We start from the raw sequence: 6,017 nt of genomic DNA, 5'->3' as shown, positions 1-6,017 counted from the left end.
CCCTGGAACACTATTGGTGGAATTGCAAGGTGATGCATCCACTATAGAAAATTGTATGGAGGTTCCTAAAGAAATATATAAACAGAGCTACCTTATGACCCAGTGATTTCACTTCTGAGTATATACTGGTATCCAAAGAAACCCAAAACACTAATTTGAAAAGATAAATGCAACCCTATGTTCACTATAACATTATTTACAAGAAGGAAAATATGGAAGCAACCCAAATGCCCATCAATAGATGAGTGGATACAGGTCCACAACCATCTTGCTTTCCTTTACATTGGCAGTGGCAGTAGGTCAGAGCAATTCTGGGCCATGCAGCTGCTAAATGGAGCCAGGTCTTTCTTGAGATTTTATTCCCTCAAAGTTGCTCCCAAAATGAAGGCCATGACTACCCTTGAAGGAGTGCCTCCACATCCTCAGGACCTTGGGTTTACCAAATTACCAAATGGTTTAGTGATTGCTTCTCTGGAAAACTATGCTCCTTCATCAAGAGTTGGTTTGTTCATTAAAGCAGGCAGTAGGTACAAGGACTCTAACAACTTAGGAACCTCTCATTTGCTTCATTTTGCATCCAGTCTGACTACAAAAGGAGCATCATCTTTCAAGATAACCCATGGAATTGAAGCAGGTGGTGGTAAATTGTGACTTCAACAAGGGAAAACATGGCCTACACTGTGGAATGCCTGCAGGATGACATCAATATTCTAATGGAGTTCCTACTCAATGTCACCATAGCACTTGAATTTCGTTGTTGGGAGGTAGCTGCCCTTCTGTCTCAGATAAGGATTGACAAAGCTGTGGCTTTTCAGAATCCACAGGCTCATATAATTGAAATTTGCATCCTGCAGCTTACCGACATGCCTTGGCTAACTCCTTGTATTGTCCTGATTATAGGATTGGAAAAGTGACAACAGATGAGTTACATTACTATGTTCAGAACCATTTTACAAGTGAAGGAATGGCTCTGATAGGAGTTGGTGTGAGTCATCTTGTTCTGAAGCAAGTTGCTGAACAGTTACTGAACATGAGGGGTGGGCTTAGTTTACCTGGTGCAAAGGCCAGATACCATGGAGGTAAAATTTGAGAACAGAATGGAGACAGTCTCCTCCATGCTGCTTTTGCAGCAGAAAGTGCTACCTCAGGAAGGGCAGAAACAAATGCACTTAATGTTCTCCAGCATGTTCTGGGTGCTGGGCCACATGTCAAGAGAGGCAGCAATGCCACCAGCCCTCTGAACCAAGCTGCTGCCAAGGGGATTCACCAGCCATTTGACATTTCCCCTTTTAATGCCAGCTACTTAGATTCTGCACTCTGGGATTTACATTATCTCAGGCTGCAGCTGCCAGAGATGTTATCAAGGCTGCCTACAACCAAGTAAAAGCAATTGCTCAAGGAAACCTTTCCAGTACAGATGTCCAGGCTGCTAAGAACAAGCTGAAGCCTAGGTACCTAAAGTCATTGGAGTCTTCTGAGGGATTCCTGGATGAAGTCAGTTCTCAAGCTCTTGTTACTGGTTTGTACATGCCACCATCCACAGTCCTTTAGCAGATTGACTCAGTAGCTGACACCTATGTCATAAATGCTGCAAAGAAGATTGTTTCTGGCCAGAAGTCAATGGCAGCAAGTGGAAATTTGGGTCATACACCTTTTGTTGATAAGTTGTAATACTGAAACACATTGCAGGAAAGAGTTGGATGTTTTCTCAACCTAAAGCAGCAAACACATGAAAGTCACAAGTCTATAATGTAAAAATTATCTATTTTTCAATAAAGTGAAATATCTTAAAAAGTATAAATGTAAGTAATTGTTCCCAGCCTACCTAGAGTAAATAAAACATTCTAGGTATTTAAAAAATGGTACATATGTACAATGGGTTATTACTTGACCATAAAAAATGATGAATTGTTTCCATTGTGAAAACATGGATAGACCAAGAGGGTATTATGCTAAGTGAAATAAGTCAGACAAAGAAAGACTAATACCATAAGATTTCACTTTTATGTGGAATCCAGAGAACAAAATAAATAAATAAAACAGAATAAGACTCAAAGACACAGAGAAGAGACTGATAGTTGCCAGATTAGAGGGGATTGGGGACTGGATGAAAAAATTGTAACTATGGTGACCACTACCTTGTTTAACTCTGGATATAAAATAAAGGCTCAGTCAGACACAGAAAGATCCACTTTAGACCCAGCTTATTCTCTGTCTTTTTTTCATCCTTTGCCGCCGCTCGCCCCCCCCACCCCCAGGCTTGTGAACCCTTGGCTGAGCTGGCTCAGCACAGAGGTGGTATCTCATTGTCATTTTGATTTGCATCTCTTGGATGCTCAGTGACTATGAGCATGTTTTAATATGCCTTTTGGCCATCTGTATTTCCATTTTGGAGAAGATTGTAATAACTATGTGTGGTGCCAGGTGGGTACTGGATTAATTGGGGTATCACTTCATAAATTATATAATTGTCATTCTTACAGGTGGCAACTCATTGTCATTTTGATTTCCACCTCTCAGATGCTCAGTGACTTTGAGCATGTTTTCATATGCCTTTTGGCCATCTGTATTTCCATTTTGGAAAAGAGTCTATTTAGGTCTTCTGACATTTTTTAATTGGAATGTTTATCTTCCTTTTGTTAAGTTTTATGAGCTCCCTGAAGATTTTGGAGGTTAACCCCTTATCAGATGTATCATTGGCAAATATGTTCTCCCATGGAGTGGGCTCTTTTGACATTTTATTGATGGTTTCTTTTGATGTGCAGAAGCTCCCATTTGTTTATTTTTTCCTTAGTTTCCATTGTCCAAGGGGATGTATCTGTAAACATGTTGCTACAAGAGATGTCTAAGATATTTTTGGTTTCCCATCTTACATGTTGGCAAATATGTTCTCCCATGGAGTGGGCACTCTTGTAATTTTATTGATGGTTTCTTTTGCTGTGCAGAAGCTCCCATTTGTTTATTTTCTCCTTAATTTCCATTGTCCTAGGAGATGTATTCATAAACATATTGCTACAAGAGATGACTGAGATTTTGCTACCAATGGTTTCTTCTAGAATTTTTATGGTTTCCCAACTTCCATTTAAGTCTTTTAACCATTTTGAGTTTATTTTTGTGTATGGTGAAAGTTGGTGGTCGAATTTCATTTTTTTGCATGTATCTGTCCAATTTTCCCAACACCATTTATTGAAGAGACTGTCTTGATTCCAGTGTATGCTCTTGCCTCGTATGTCAAATATTAATTGAGCATAATGGCATTGGTCTATTTCTGGGTTCTCTGTTCTGTTCCATTGGTCTATATACCTGTTGATGTGCATATTTTGAGTACAGTGGCTTTGTAGTATAACTTGAAATCTGGCATTGTGATTCCTCCAACTTTGTTTTTCTTTCTCAAGATTGCTATAGCTATTTAGAGTCTTTTTTGATTCATTATATATTTTTGGAGAATGAAGAGACTGTCTTGATTCCAGTGTATGCTCTTGCCTCGTATGTCAAATATTAATTGAGCATAATGGCATTGGTCTATTTCTGGGTTCTCTGTTCTGTTCCATTGGTCTATATACCTGTTGATGTGCATATTTTGAGTACAGTGGCTTTGTAGTATAACTTGAAATCTGGCATTGTGATTCCTCCAACTTTGTTTTTCTTTCTCAAGATTGCTATAGCTATTTAGAGTCTTTTTTGATTCATTATATATTTTTGGAGAATTTTTTTCTAGCTCTGTGAAATATGCTGTTGGTATTTTAATAGGAATTGCATTGAATCTATAGGTTGCCTTGGGTCGTATGGACATTTTAATGATGTTTATTCTACCAATCTTTGAACACGATATATTATTCCACGTGTGATTCCTCCAACTTTGTTTTTCTTTCTCAATATTTCTATAGCTATTAGCAGTCTTTTTTTTTATTCCGTATATATTTTTGGAGAATTATTTCTACCTCTGTGAAATAGGCAATTTTTATAGAGATTGCATTGAATCTGTAGATTGCCTTGGGTCGTATGGACATTTTAATGATGTTTATTCTACCAATCTTTGAACACGATATATTATTCCACGTGTGTATATCTTCCTCTATCTCTTTTTTTTAATGTCTTGTAGTTTTCCAAATGCAGGTCTTTTATGTCCTTGGTTAAGTTTATGCCTAAGTATCTATTTTTTTGTTGTTGTTGCAATAGCAAATGGGGTTATTTGTTTGATTTCCCTTTCTGAGAGTTCATTACTGGTGTATAAAAATGCCAGAGATTTCTGGGTATGAATTTTATATCCTACTACATTGCCAAATTTATTTATTAAATCTAGTATTTTTCTGATAGAGCCTTTAATTGAAGCAGTAATAATAATAAAAAACCACTCCAAGCAAACAAAGCCCTGAACCGGATGGCTTCACAGGGGAGTGTGACCAAACATTAAAAGAACTAACACTTATCCTCCTCAAACTATTAAAAAAAAAAATTAAGGAAGAAGGAACACTGTGAAGCTCTTTCTGTGAGGCCAGAATTACCATAATCCAAAAACTATATAAAGACACTACAAAGAAAGAGAATTACAGGCCAATATCCCTGATGAACATAGATGATAAAATCCTCAACAAAATTCTAGCAAATCGGATCCAGCAATACATTAGAAAGATCATACACCATGACCAATTGGGATTTATTCTGGGAATGCAAGGCTGGTACAATATCCGCAAATCAATAAATGTGATACATCCCATAAACAAACTGAAACATAAAAACCACATGTTCATATCAATAGATGCAGAAAAAGCATTCAACAAAATCCAACACACTTTTTTGATAAAAACTCTCAAAAAAGTGGGAATAGATGGATCATACCTCAACGTAATAAAAGCTCTGTATGACAGACCTATAGTCAACATCATACTCAATGAACAAAAGCTAAAATCATTTCCCATAAAAAGAGGAACAAGACAAGGATGCCCACTTTCGTCATCCTGTTCATCATAGTACTGGAAGTGCTAGCCATTGCAATCAGACAAGAAGAAGAAATAAAAGGCATGCAAATTGGAAAGGAGGAAGTAAAACTGTCTCTATTCACAGATGACATGATACTGTACAATGTACTGTACAATGTACAGTGTACATAGAAAACTTTCCCATTCTCTTGAGTCTCATTTGGCTGTTCTGTCAATCAGAGTGATTGTGATGCTTAACTTTAGGTATAGTTAGCAGCCCTGCAAACTGCAATGTGTGTCTTTGTGCTGGAGGCAGAGGGTGATGATGGTGATGGGATGGAAACCCCCAAGGAAAAAGCTTAAAATAAAGAGCGTTTTTTTAAAAGATCCAGCAGAGCCATGCATCTGCAAATAAGTTACAGGCCAACTAGGTGGAACCTCACTGCAGAATCTGTCGCTCATTATCTGCAGTGAGTTTGCTTGTGAAACAGTGCATGCACTATTCACAATTGTGTATATTAACTCAGTGCTGAATTTCACCAACTGGCAAATTGGGAGTGCAAGAAAAACACCAGCTACTCAGTTTGCTGAGGCTGATGTATACCATGAGACTTTTTCTTTCTCCATTAGTTTAGAGCAAGCATGTCAAACTCACGGCCTGCAGGCCCATGCAGCCCACAATAAATATTTTTGTGGCCCAGCCAATATAATGGTATTTAATAAACATTTTAATAAAAAATTCATAAATTAATTTTTATAATATTGTTATACATAATTATTAATAACAAACTACAATGCTTGCTAATGACTGATTACTATAATCATGTTGCATTCATTTCCCTTAAGTGCCTTATGTGCAGGCCCACCATTTCTCTCCACTAATACTAGCAGCGAATATTTTAGCAGCCTATTGCAACATCATTAGTCTTGGACTGACTTGTTTGTGTGCACAACAGGAAATATTTCCCTATCCAAGAACAAGAAAAATATGTTTATTTGCATTACGCTTATTAATTTGTGCAGTTATTCAGTGTCTGGTAAGTTAATGTTCAAGAAAAAGTATTAATTTAAAAAAATGTTCTATTATTTTATGTTAAC

The 6,017-nt window shown here is 37.2% G+C and overlaps 1 pseudogene; it reads left to right on the top strand.

Moving 5' to 3' along the window:
* The first annotated feature begins 318 nt into the window (after positions 1-318).
* Positions 319-1,678, top strand: LOC102249317 (annotated as a pseudogene).
* Positions 1,679-6,017: the final 4,339 nt, after the last annotated feature.

This window comes from Myotis brandtii, unplaced genomic scaffold, assembly GCF_000412655.1.
Source record: "Myotis brandtii unplaced genomic scaffold, ASM41265v1 scaffold199, whole genome shotgun sequence".
Classification (NCBI taxonomy): Eukaryota; Metazoa; Chordata; class Mammalia; order Chiroptera; family Vespertilionidae; genus Myotis; species Myotis brandtii.
Note: the sequence above shows the minus strand (reverse complement) of the source record. Positions and strands in the feature narration are given on the sequence as shown.